This window comes from Nicotiana sylvestris, chromosome 5 (assembly GCF_000393655.2).
Source record: "Nicotiana sylvestris chromosome 5, ASM39365v2, whole genome shotgun sequence".
Taxonomy (NCBI): domain Eukaryota; kingdom Viridiplantae; phylum Streptophyta; class Magnoliopsida; order Solanales; family Solanaceae; genus Nicotiana; species Nicotiana sylvestris.
Window position 1 is genome coordinate 48,280,540 of NC_091061.1, and position 13,790 is coordinate 48,294,329.

General features: G+C 39.2%; 1 long non-coding RNA gene across 1 annotated transcript; it reads left to right on the plus strand.

Annotated features, from left to right (window-relative positions):
• Window positions 1-4,121, plus strand: LOC138891216 (uncharacterized). Its single transcript, XR_011407568.1, has 2 exons — window positions 1-829; window positions 3,785-4,121. It is a non-coding gene; the product is annotated as an uncharacterized lncRNA (long non-coding RNA).
• Window positions 4,122-13,790: the final 9,669 nt, after the last annotated feature.

Sequence of the window (13,790 nt, forward strand, 5' to 3'; positions counted from 1 at the left end):
CTGCTTAAAACACCCATCAGCAACAAAAAAGAACTAACCTAGATCCCTAAACTAAAAAGATCAGCCGTTTTCCATGATTTGAGGCGAAGCTTCTTCTTCTTCATTGAAACTTAACAAAAGAAACGCTAGAAACCTTAAGCTTCAGCTGTTTCCCCTCCCTATATTCATCATTTCTGTCTCAAAAAACCAACAAAGCGCAGACACATAGACTGAAAACGAGAAAGAGAGGAGGAAGAAACAAAAAACGGCGAAGAACCTAGAGCAGCTGAGAACCCCGAAAACAGCCTTGTTTCATTCAATCCTTAAGCACTCATTTCTCAAAGAAGGAAAGAGCAGAAGAATCCTAAGACTCGACTTGGGAGGATCCTTCGTCGTTGCTTCCACTTCCTCTCTATACCCAAATCTATAATAAAGCTACAAATCTTAAATCAATTTAGATAGAGGGAAAATGGATAAGGTGAGGGTACAACAGTAGGTACAAGGAAAGACGATGGGATCTTAAGCAACTCGTTAGATCTGGTGGAATGCCATCATCCCATTCAGCAACTGTAACTGCTCTAGTTGTGGCTTTGCAGGAGGGCTTCGGGTTGGTTTTAGCGTGCGTGTTTGGAGCCATTGAGTTTGACTCGTGTGGAGGTTGCCGGTTCGAGGTTTGAGCTTGCGTTTTCCGTCCGGTCCCTATGGTGTTTTTCTCATTTGGAATTTGGAGTCAGAAATTTGAAAGTGTAATAAATCATATTCAAGCATAAAATATCTACCTTGATCTCACTGTTACTTCTGGAATGAAAGAATATAATGAATCTAAACCAGCTCGGACTGAGCTATTCAGGTATCTTATCAAGTTTCCTGTCATTGCTTGATTAAATCATTTCCAGCTCTAGTACTGATTGTTAATTTCTGATTTGCTTTTGGGGTTTGAAACTATTTGCCTAAAGATGCTGACTATGGTTTGAATTGTTTAAATGTTTTGAGTTTGGCGTTTCTGTCCAATGTGAGTATTTGGTTGCAGATGAGGAATTGTTAGTCAAGAAAAGATATAAATTACTAAGTATATGAAAAGGGCCAGAGGGTTAAAACACCAGCATTTATTTTTTTTTTCTTCTTTAATTGTCATTTTATTTTATTTCATGTTAAATGGTTTATGTAGATTTCATGATTGCTATAATTCATTCTTTTGGTTATATCGGCATATGTTATTAATCGTTTTTGTTGTTCTCCTTCGTTAGAGTTAAAAGAAATCATAAGGAAGAAGATCACAATTTGTTTAAAGTCAAATGGGCCGTATTCACATGTAAAGTGTGGTTTGGGTTGGGCTGAATTTTGGGGCAAAGAATTTATTAACCCACCTTTCCATATCTAATTTATTATACTTCTTCTACAATAATTTCCATAAACTCTTGGGCCACCAACAATAATCTCAAACATTAGGAAATAATTAACTCATATAAACATTCGTAGTTTGCTTTAGGCACATAATTAAATCATCACAACTATGGGTACAGTTTCCGTAGCGTAGTTGTGATACCTAATTTCAAATTAGTTTTAAATATGAACATCCGTAGTTCGCTTTAGTTGAGCACAAATCCTTTGAAGTAAATTGAGGCTTGTCATTAACAATTGAATCACCTAATCTATGACCCTCATATTAATTATCTTAACTGATGTAGAAAAACGCCTTGAATTATCATAGTTTGCTTTAGGCTTGTTAATTAAATAAAGTGACATAACTACGGGTACGGTTCCCGTGACGTAGTTGTGATACACAATTTTAAAATCCGGGATACATTTATGTGAATCGACCATAATTTAATCTTGCTAATAACTTAAACATGTTGTAGATCGTGGATATAGTTCCTGTGACGCGATTCGCAATATGTACCAAATCGACAAGTGTACGACAATCGTGCCTTATTCCAGAAAATAATTTCATAAATAATTAAAAGTGGTAGAAGGAATAAAATGCATAATAGGTTTTAAACATGTGATTAATCAGATAATTAGGCCAATAATAATAGTTGAGCGACCGTGCTAAAATCATGAAACTCGGGAATGCCTAACACCTTCTCCCGGGTTAACAAAATTCCTTACCCGGATTTCTGTGTTTCGTGGACTGTAGAACAACGTCAAGCTTCCTCGATTCGGGATTTTAAACCGGTGACTTGGGACACCATAAATTATTCCAAGTGGCGAATCTGAATTTAGTATAGATAATACCGTTTCGATTGTCACTTTAATTGGAAAAAACTCCCCTTATATCCCTTTCCGGGGCAAAAAAAAGAGGTGTGACAGCTCTGGCGACTCTTTTGGGGACAAAAACCCAGAATCTTTGGTCCAGGGTTCAGAGTTTGAGCTTAGAATAATTGTTATAGTTAGCTTTGTTTATTATCTGATTTTTACATGCTTGAGCCTAATGTGCTAATTGTCGCTTTTTACCGCTTTGATATTATTTGAACTGCTTATAAAATGCTGCAAAACCCTTCTCTTCTAATCTTCTGAGAAGTGCACGCTGACGTGACTTCTTTTCTATTAGAGTCACACCCAATTTAGAATGAGGTTCGGACAAGTTGCAAAGCCGGATGATCTTTTGGTTATCGGTACGCTGCCTCCCCCCAACTCGAGTTGTCCGCTCGGGTAAGTCAGGTCTAGAACAATACACATAGGATTTAAATATAGAATAACATAGTCTCATGCTGGGATCCCTGGTAGGAAAGCTTGTTTGCATCACATGCATCTCACTTTGGGAACTCAACATAGGGGTTGAGTCCGTCTAGGAGAGGTATACCCAAACAATAAAAGACCATCCTGATGCATCTTATGTGCTACATGTTGCAATTTTTAAGGGTAAAAAAGGTCATTTGGCGGACCAATGAAGTTTGAGGGTAAATAAAAAAAAGAGGATGAAGTGTAAAAAAAAAAATCAAGTAGGCCAGTTATGTTTTTCTTTCACATTTTTTTTAGAAAGAGAAAAAAGACTTGAAAAATCCAAAAAAGATTTTGCACTTTCCCATCATTTTCCACAAAAAGAAAAGAAAAAAAGGAAAAAGAAAATTCAAAAAAAGTTTACATGTTTCATCATATTTCAAAAAAGACAAAATATATTTTTCTCTAAATTAGTTGTTTTTTTAATTCTCACCCCGTATCCAATCCTCTCGAACTATGCACACCTGATTCTCGTCTATCGGGGCGTGATACGTAGGCAACCCACATAGGGTCCGGTCTTCCTAGTGAGTCTTAGGTTCTTGGCTTTGAAGGTTGTAGCCAAATCTTGCAGGTCTAGCCACTTTTGGCCACATTGGTCATTTTGCAAAAATAGGACTATTTTCGCAAAGTGATTTGTTTAATTGTGTCTAGAGAGCCTTCAATCAACAATTAGGTGTATCTTTACTTTAAGGTCCGTCCTTGTCGAATTTGCATGTCTAGCCGCTTTTGGCCATATAGGTCGTTTTGCAAAATAGGGCTATTTTCGCAAAAGTGGTTCAATTAACCCATGTCTCTGAGTCCTACGTCCACAACAAGGTGTTCTCTCTTTTTAGGGCCCATTCTGTTGAATTAGCAATGCTTAGCCATTTTTGGCCACATAGGCCATTTTTACAAAATGGGTCATTTGTATAAAGTAATTTTTCCATGTCTTAGAGGTCACCTTTGTTGAGTTTGCATTTCTAGCCACCTTTTAGCCGCATAGGTCATTTTGCAAAAATAGCTTCAATCGCGTCCTGCATGTGTCCGATAGGAAGTTTTATTGTCTTACATAGCGTTCTAAATCTTTAACTCTATTTGGTTTTAGTTTTCTCATAGAGGTGTGAATCTACTTACCGGAGTTTGAGTATGACAGACACCCCGGGACCATCCAGTCATGATCGCTGCATTCAAGAGCTGGCTAAAGGAGATTTTTTATGTTTTGAGTCTATTTTTTTACGTTGTCTTGTACTTTATAGTCATGTTTAGTAGTACTGATTATGTTAGTTGGTGTTAGAGTTTGTCGTAGTATAGTTGAGTTTGTCAAGTCTCCCTTTATCGTATTTCTTGCTTTATATTTGAAAATCAAAAAAAAAGTTGTAATTGAATAATCCAAAAAGATTTTTATTTTTTTTAGTTTAATTTATCCATTACTTTTTCCGAACTATGCAAAGATCTGATTTATGTGGCGTCATGATACGTAGGCAACCTACATAGGGTTCGATTGAATCTTTTTTTAAAGTTAAAAGAAAAAGAAAAAAAGTAAAAAATGTGAAATTATGGGATGTGAGAAATGAGAGGAAAGAAAAGAGTGATAATTAGAAGAAAAAAAGGAAGGAAAATGAGCAAGCCAAGCAGTGCTAGAAAAGAAAGAAAACAGAAGATTGAAATGAACAAAATTGGGATGATGCCAAGTGACCTTGTGACCTCGAAGTCATTCTAGAACCGTTAATTGTTGCTAGGTGCATTGCACGCAATGTGATATTTTTAGCTGTTAAATGCCCTAATGCTAACAGGATGACCACATTCTGTTCCTTTTGTTATCTTCATTGAGCAGAAGGGTGGTTGGTTTGTGGTTATTAAGTAACTTATCCATACAACACAAGATAAAAGAGCAAGGTAGCCATGACTAGCAAAGACTTGGACACGGGTGTTATTGATCCATCTAAGGAGATTGTTGGGTTAGAATATGAGTTGAAAGAAGAAGTCTTAAGGTTGAAAGGACAGATGACCGAAATATACCAAGCATGGATTAGTGTGCGTCCTCTACCATTATTTCCCACTAACTACCCTGAAAGCCTGGTCACCGTTCCGCCATTGTTACAAATCCAGATTCACACTGCTGCTGATATCTCCCCACAACCTTTTCACACTCCACCCGCCAAAACCATCTCATATCCCGCTCTTTTGACCACTCATGTTTTTGTAGCTCATCCACCAGCTACCTTTCCTCGATCCTCTAGCAGGACTGTGCTCAAAATCCCCGAGGCCCAACACTGTGCTCCAGAACTAACTTTCATGGTCTCAGATCCATACTCTTACGCTCCTAATTTTGAACCTCTCGGTGAAACTGAAAAGCCTGCTAAAACGATGGAGCAAGATGAGATATCCAGGAAGGTGAAAATCTTAGAGCAGGTGAGCGTGTCTAACAAAAACTTGTGCTTGTTTCCTGGTGTCCAGTTGTTTGCTGGGTTTAAGATGCCAAAGTTTGATTTGTATGACGGATGTGGAAATTCAGTAGCCCATTTGAGAGGTTATTGCAGCGAAATGAGAAGTGTTGAAGAGAAAGATGAGCTGTTGATGGCGTATTTCAGTGAGAGCCTGACTAGGGCAGCCTTGGAATGGCATACATGTCAAGATGTCAATAAGTGGCATACATGTGATGACATGACTCAAGATTTTGTTCGATACATTCAGTATAATGTAGATATTATCCCAGACCGCTCCTCCCTATCTCAAATGGAAAAAGAAACTCGAGGGAAGTTTTAGGGAGTTTTGGCTCAAATGGAACGAACAAGTTGCTCGGGTCAGTCCCCCGATTGATAGAAAAGATGTTGCTAAGCCCCGCTAACGACAGGATCTAATGGGCATTCCTTCTAAACGCTTTCAGCCTCAATACTGACCCCACGAATATCCCTGAGCTCTACATAATCCATCCCAGTATTATCCTCCGAACAACGTCTGGCCATCTGTCCAACCACTGGGTCACTCCAAAAGGCGAGCACAAGCACCGCAGAATCCCCACCAGTTTCCACAAAATTTTCAAGTGCCCTATAACCCACATCCAAGCCAAGGGTGTAGACGGGAACAAAGGTTGAAAGATAATTTACACCACTAGGAGAGTCCTATGCAAGCTTGTTTGAGAAATTAAAGCATTACGACATGATTGCACCTATTCCTCCAAATTATATAGACCTACGTGCGAGAAGCTTTGACCCTGCTAAAAGGTGTGAATATCATTCCAATGCCCAGGGGCACAATGTTGAAGATTGTCGTGCTTTGAAAAGGGAAATAGAAAGAATGATTCAATAATGAATAATTGTGGTCCAAGGCAGTAATACCCCAAGTGTCACACATAATCCTCTATAGGTACATGACAATGCACAAATTGTTGGGATGGTTTGCAATGATGAAGGGTTGGTCAAAGGCGTCAATGAGCCACTTGGTGAAGACAATGTGATTGAAGTTGGTGAAGGTCCCAGTGATATTAATGTGGAACTCAGTGGCTAAGATGTTGAGCTTGGTGATTGGAAAGACACTCTTTTCTTGGCTAGTCAGGGAGGAGTTCTGGTGGTTTATTTTGTTGTCATTTCTGTTGTCCGGGTCATTTTAGGGTTGTAATTCGGATATTGTCCTGTGACTCAAACCCTTCTATCCTTTTATTTTACCTAGTTTGTTTAATCATAGTAGCTCATTTAGTGTTGTCTAGTTATGTTCCGGGGTTGTTACCCCAGTTTATTTTACTTGTTTTGTTGTTCAAACCCTTTCACCGTCTGTCTAAAGCAATTTCCTATTTTATGTTATTCTAGTCAGTTTTTGTTTAGTTCCCTTTTTATTTTATAGTTCTTTTCATGTTGGCTCTAGTGATATGACATGCACGCATAATTCTAGGTCTGGTCTTAAAAGTCAATCTAATTATGAAGCAATAAAACAATTTTGAAAATGATAGGTACGTTTGAGGGAAATAAGTACAGATTTGGACATTTTGAGATTGTTTGAAGCCCGAACTGTGTGAAACTGGGACAAATAATTTGGGAAGTTAATAGGATGACAAGAATTTATTAAAGGAGAGTGCATCCCAGACAATTTGAAGCGAGCGGTTTTGAGTTCAAGTGCACCTCAAGTAACAAGATAAAGCCAAGGGAGTTTGCTCTGAACTGACGGAAGGCATCCCTTGTGAAGAAGAAATTACCCAACGAGAGTTCTGTACTTGACAAGTCGCTAAAGAAAAGTGGAATGCATATCAGTGATATCAATGCCGAAGCTGCTAAAGAAATGTTGTGCATGATCTTCTTTTCATTCCTCAAGTTGAACGTGTTGTACTTGGCATTTTCAGGGATTGGGAAGCCCTCTTTCAGCTACCCAAACACTTATATCATTCGATACCCTTTTGAGCCTGTACTGATTTATTTGACTTCCCCTCTTTTGGAATCAAGTTAGAGTCATACGAAAAAAGAAAAAAAGTTCACGTCCCCATAGGTTTATTTTAAAAAGTGCATTCCAAAAGGGAAATTCAAGAAAAAAGAGAAAAATAGAGATAAAGAAAAAAAAAGAAAAAGAAAAAAAAGGGAAAAAGAAGAAGAAGAAAAAAAAAGAAAAAGGAAAATAGTAACAAAAAGTAGTCTTGTGAACTACGTTCGACCTGATTCTTGTCACCACAAGATACGTAGGCAGCCTTACGGTTCGGTCGCACCAAATAAAATATTTCATAATCCCATAAAGTCGAAAAAGGAGCAGTCTTTTTTAGAAATTCCATTTCAAAAAGAAAAACAGAAAAAAGAGAATCAGATTCCATTATTTTGGAAATTGGGGCAAAATTTTATAATGGATTCCAAAAGTTGTAAATAAATCAACCCCGTTGTCTTAGTTATTTTGAGCCTTTATGATATTCTTTCTTTCTAACCCCGTCCAAAAGCCATATTATAGTCCAAAAAGACCTCCCAGATAATCTTTGAGAGTGTCGAGCTAAACATGTCGGGAGCATATGATGTTTTACTATGGTCAATGCCTTGTCATCTACAGAATCAGAGGAAATAAAAAGAAAAAGAACAAAATGAGAGAGTCTTATCGATGAAAACCTTCACAGGCACCGTAAGACGACAGTGAGTTGAGAGAAAGAACAAAATGAGAGAGGTTTGATGGTGAAAACCCTTCGGGCACTACAAGTCGAATAAGGATCGTGAATCAGATAGGATAATCGGAGCATTGAAGCCCAATTTCATGGCGAAGAGGTACAACAAGAGTTGAATATTAGACTTGCTTGACTGATTATGCTACTTAAACCAAAGGTGCATGTCATGGTTATTAGAGATGGTATCCACATCTCATAAGTTTCTACTTTGTGATTTTCTTGTTAGGTATCATCTCTTTCTATTGTCCCTTACTCTGTTCCTTTTGGTTTGTTTACTTCCTCTTCCTGAGTCTGTTTGGTCAGAACAAGTGAGAAATAACTTCAAAATTTACTACCAGCTTTCCAATTACATAAAGCGGAGTCTGGCTAGTATATCAAAGTGGCTTAAGTTAGGAAAGAACAGTATGCGCACTGAGTGGGTGGCAATTGATGTGCTTTGGGATTCATGTGAAATACAAAGGTTCGGTATATGTCAATTCATGATCACAATGCAACAGATATAGGGCTTGGGTTTGAACGAATCAGAGGTATTTTCTATGATAAGGGTGACAAAAAAAGTGGTCAGTCAATAAACAAGCAAGGTCTTTCGAGTTGAAATCAAAGTTATCATGGGAAGTGATGGAGTAATCGCCCTCAACGTCAAGGCCACAAACCAACCACCATGTTTAAACTCACAAGTTTTCTTTGTTTGAAACAGGGATGAAAATTGTGTCCAAATCAAAGCTTGGAAGCTTGAATATTTTCAAATGTTATGCCCAAATTTTGTCAGCACAAAGGTGGTTTGAGAAGGAGAAAGAAAATTTGTTCGATCTATAGGAACCCTCCATGAGGAAAATCATGGTTCAAGGGCAAGGAATTGTTTTCGTTCTACAGAGATCCTCCAGGAAGAGAGCATGGCTCAGGTAAGTTCATTCTCGGCTTTTCAGGACCCTCCTGGATAATGGGATTTAATTTCAAGTTTTCAGTACCCTCATGGATAATGGGACTTAGTTTTAAATCCTTCATTAGATAATGAGATCTAGCATAAGTTTTACCTTTAGGAAGTTGAATTTAGCTTTCAAGTTTTCACTCTTAAGATGAGATTTAACTTTAGTTTTCAGGGTCCCCCTGGATAATGAGATTTAGTTTTTGATTTCTTATAGCTCTTTTGATAACAAGGTTCGATTAACACTCACAGATGTTCCCGGTACCAAATTGGGGTAGAAAAGTTCCTTTTGTTTTGTCTGTTTTATTTTAATGGCAGGTGCCCACCTGGAGAAACAAGGGAATTCAGTTCAAGTATTGGCAGCAGGCGCCCACCTAGAGAAACAAGGGAATTCATTTCAAGTATTGGCAGTAGGCACCCACCTGGAGGAACAAGGGAATTCATTTCAAGTGTTGGCAGCAGGCGCCCACCTGGAGGAACAAGGGAATTCATTTCAAGTATTGGTAGCAGACGCCCACTTGGAGGAACAAGGGAATTCAGTTCAAGTATCGGCAGCAGGCTCCCACCTGGAGAAACAAGGGAATTTAGTTCAAGTATTGGCAGCAGGCGCCCACCTGGAGAAACAAGGGAATTCAGTTAAAGTATTGGCAGCAGGCGCCCATCTGGAGAAACAAGGGAATTCAATTCAAGTATTGGCAGCAAACGCCCACCTAGAGAAACAATGGAATTCAGCTCCCACCTGGAAAAACAAGGGAATTCAGTTCAAGTATTGGCAGCAGGGACCCACTTGGAGAAACAAGGGAATTCAGTTCAAGTTTTGATAGCAGGCGCCCGCCTGGAGAAACAAGGGAATTCAGTTCAAGTGTTGACAGCAGGTGCCCACCTGGAGAAACAAGGGAATTCAGTTCAAGTATTGGCAGCAGGCGCCCACCTGGAGAAACAAGGGAATTTAGTTCAAGTATCGACAGTAGGCGCCCACCTGAAGAAACAAGGGAATTCAATTCAAGTATCGGCAACAGGCACCCACCTGGAGAACAAGGGAAATCATTTCAGAATTCAATTCAGGTAAGAAGTAGCAGCAGTTCGTAGCAAGAATGTGAGTCTACAGTCCGAGATGATCAACAGACGTTAGTCACAAAAAAAAGACGTGAATCCAAAATGCAGAAGTAGAGAAAGATGTGAACTTCTCAAGACATGGCTGAAATCATGAGCATTGCATGTCCGGTCTTGATCCGAAGAAGAATGAACTAGCACCTGCAGCTAGTAAGCGTCAAGGTTCAAATCTAAAGTCTGCATGAAGAGCCCTTTAAGACTCAAGATCAAGCTTCAGAAGACTTATAGATAGGAATCGTGTACTCTCTCCGTTCCAATTTATGTGAACCTATTTGACTGGGCACAGAGTTTAAGAAAAAATGAAGACTTTTGGAATTTGTGGTCCTAAACAAGTTCAAAAGGGGGTCCAGAGTATTTTTGTGGTTATAAAAGCTTCTCATTAAGGATAGAATTGTAAGTTTAAGCTAAATTGTTTCCAAATTTAGAAAGGGGTCATTCATTTTGGAACAGACCAAAAAGGAAATAGGTTCACATAAACTGGAACGGAGGGAGTAACTCATAGTTGACATGCTTAGTTAGTCTTTTTTATTTTTTTATTTTTGATGTAATAACAGGGCCGCAGACCAAAACCTCGACGGAACGGCACTTCGACAGGCTCCCCACCTCAGTATACTCCATCACTCTTCATAATTCTGAACTATACGTGGCCTGATTCCTTTATAGACAAGGATATGTAGGCAGCTCAGATACCAGGGCTCGGTCACATTCTCCTTTCTCTTAAGTTTTTGGTCTCTCTAAATAAGGGTCGGGTTAAAAAAACCTATCTAGTCGTTCTTTGTCTGAAAACTCTTCGCTTTCCCAGTCAAGAGGGGCAGCTGTAGACATGTGATTTTTTATCCTCCCCAAGATTTTTTATATTTTAGCATGTAAATATTTAGTTTAGGCCTAATATCGCTATTTCAACTAATTTTGACTCTTTTACTTTATTTCGTCACAAAAAAATATTTTAGTTTATGTATCTTTCATAAATTTAAATAAAATATATATACAAAAATAGTACTTTATTTTTATCTTTATATAATCTTGAAACTACAAAAAATAGTTTCATGTTTTAATATAGTTTAGTTTAATTAGTTATGATTATTTTTTGCATTGTATAGTATTATTATCTTATATTAAAGGGGGTTAATTAAGGTGTTGGACCACAATTTTAAGAGTCTTAGAGCCCAATTTTTAGCGTGCGTGTATGGAGCCGTTGAGTTTGACTCGTGTGGAGGTTGCTGGTTCGAGGTTTGAGCTTGCATTTTCCGTTCGGTCCCTATGGTGTTTTTCTCATTTGGAGTTTGGAGTCAGAAATTTGAAAGGGTAATAAATCATATTCAAGCAAAAAATATCTACCTTGATCTCACTGTTACTTCTGGAATGAAAGAATATAATGAATCTTAACCAGCTCGGACTGAGCTATTCAGATATCTTATCAAGTTTCATGTCATTGCTTGATTAAATCATTTTCAGCTCTAGTACTGATTGTTAATTTCTAATTTGCTTTTGGGGTTTAAAACTAGTTGCCTAAAGATGCTGACTATGGTTTGAATTATTTAAATGTTTTGAGTGTGGCGTTTCTGTCCAATGTGAGTATTTGGTTGCTGATGAGAAATTGTTAGTCAAGAAAAGATATAAATTACTGAGTATATGAACATCCGTAGTTCGCTTGGTTGAGCATAAATCCTTTGAAATAAACTGAGGCGTGCCATTTACAATTGAATCACCTAATCTATGGCCCTCATATTAATTATCTAACTGATGTAGAAAAATGCCTTGAATTCTCGTAGTTTGCTTTAGGCGCATTAATTAAATAAAGTGTCATAGCTACGGGTACGGTTCCCATGACGTAGTTGTGATACACAATTTTAATATCCGGAGGTACATTTATGTGATCCGACCATAATTTAATCTTGTTAATAAATTAAACACATTGTAGATCGTGGGTACGGTTCCCGTGACGCGATTCACTATATGTACTAAATCGACAAGTGTACGACAATCGTGCCTTATTTCAGAAAATAATTTCATAAATAATTAAAAGCTGTAGAAGGAATAAAATGCACAATAGGCTTTAAACATGTGATTAATTAGATAATTAGGCCAATAATAATAATAGAGCGACCGTGCTAAAACCACGAAACTCAAAAATGCCTAACACCTTCTCCCGGGTTAATAGAATTATTTACCCGGATTTCTATGTTTCGCGTACTGTAGAACAGAGTCAAACTTCCTCGATTCGGAATTTTAAACTGGTGACTTAGGACGCCATATTACTCCAAGTGGCACCTCTAAATTTAATATAAATAATTCCGTTTCGATTGTCACTTTAATTGGAAAAAACTCCCTTTATATCCCTTTTTCTGGGTAGAAAAAGAAGGTGTGACGGCCATGAGTGCTACATCGAGGTCTGTTCGGCAGAGAGGGAGAGTTCCACCTCCGACACTCAGGATCAATGAGAGTATAACTTGAAGATTACTTCTTCGATAGGATAAGAGCACCTTGAGTTAGTGAGAAAAGACTGCAGATGGGGGAGAAAGTAGTGTTACAGACATTTTTCCCAGATGAGGGCATCACGGATCGTGCCGATGGATTTTTGAGTGTGTACACGTATCCTTTCACACTGGGCCCCCTTGATAGAATTGTGATCGACTTCTGTTTAAAGTATCGGGTTACCTTGGCGAAGATCCACCCGTCATTTTGGTGAACCCTGTTGATGATGAGATTTTCCGCGGAGAAGGCGAGGCTTGAATTTACTCTTAGTCATCTTATTAGGCTGTACCGGCCCTTTCACCATCGAGGTCTGCTAACCTTGCGATGTCGTTCGACCGTGCCCTTTGTTGTTGATGATAAGGAAGATGGAGACCGGGAGTGGATGAGTAGCTTCATCCGAGTGCGGACCGCTGACAATATCCCCTCGGAGCTTATACCATTCCCTGAGGAATGGAACTATACACATAAGTGGTGCATTCCGTGCCTTCTCAGTTTTGTCTATGGCGAAAGCTGGTTTTGTAATCGTGCCTTCTTTTCTTTTTCTGCAGCGGTTTTATGGGCGTCGGGTGACGTTCCCGATTTGCTTGATTGAGTTCAGAAGTTGGTGACCCACTCGACCTGTGATGAGCGCAAGTGGCGAGCTTTATCCCAGGGCAAATGGGAAGCAAAACATCATGGTACACGTTGTGCTATTTTTTCCTTTCCCTTCCTTCATTTGGAGAGGCATTTTCCCTTTATGTGTATTAATCTTGTTGTTGTAGGCATCGGAGAGCCTTCCGAGGCAAGGCCACGCTCCTCTGGAGAGGGGGTAGGGTTGCCAGCCTCCGGGCTAAAAAATGACAACAATGAGCAAGAGATGCTTTTACAGGGCGATGACATTCAAAGCAAGGCAAAACGGGACCGGGGCTTTGGAGTGGAAACATCATCTGATCCTGCCGCGTCTGTGGTTCCTTGTTCTGGAAAGATGGTTTCTCCATTGCTGTCGCCTTCTTTTTCCATCGACAGTACTTCGAGGGATACTAGAAACCCGGGGTCGCATGCACCAAGCGATTGTGCCTCGACCGGAGTCAACCCTTTCGTAGTTAAGGGAGCTAGGTTGGCGTACGTGCTCGGTCTTCGAGGAAGCCCAGCGGCTTCACTTCGTGGTGAGTTTCGGCACAGGCCTTTCGAGCTTCGCACCTTCCCTTCCTTATTAGGTTTTATTTTGCAGGCCTTCGACAAACTTAAGTCCGGGCTGCTTCATCTTGAAGCCAGGCTGTGGAAAGCTCTGGATGAGAAGAGATCCCTTAGGCTCCTTTGTGATGAAAAGGAAGTCGAGTTGGTACACTTGTGATATGAGGTGAGCCGGAGCTTGAATTATGAGAGCTACTTGAAAGAGCAGGTAATTTTCTGTCCTGAGTGAGTGCACATTCCGCCTTCTAGCTTCTGAGGCTAACACTTTATTTATTTCAATTGCAGAAAAAGACGGAG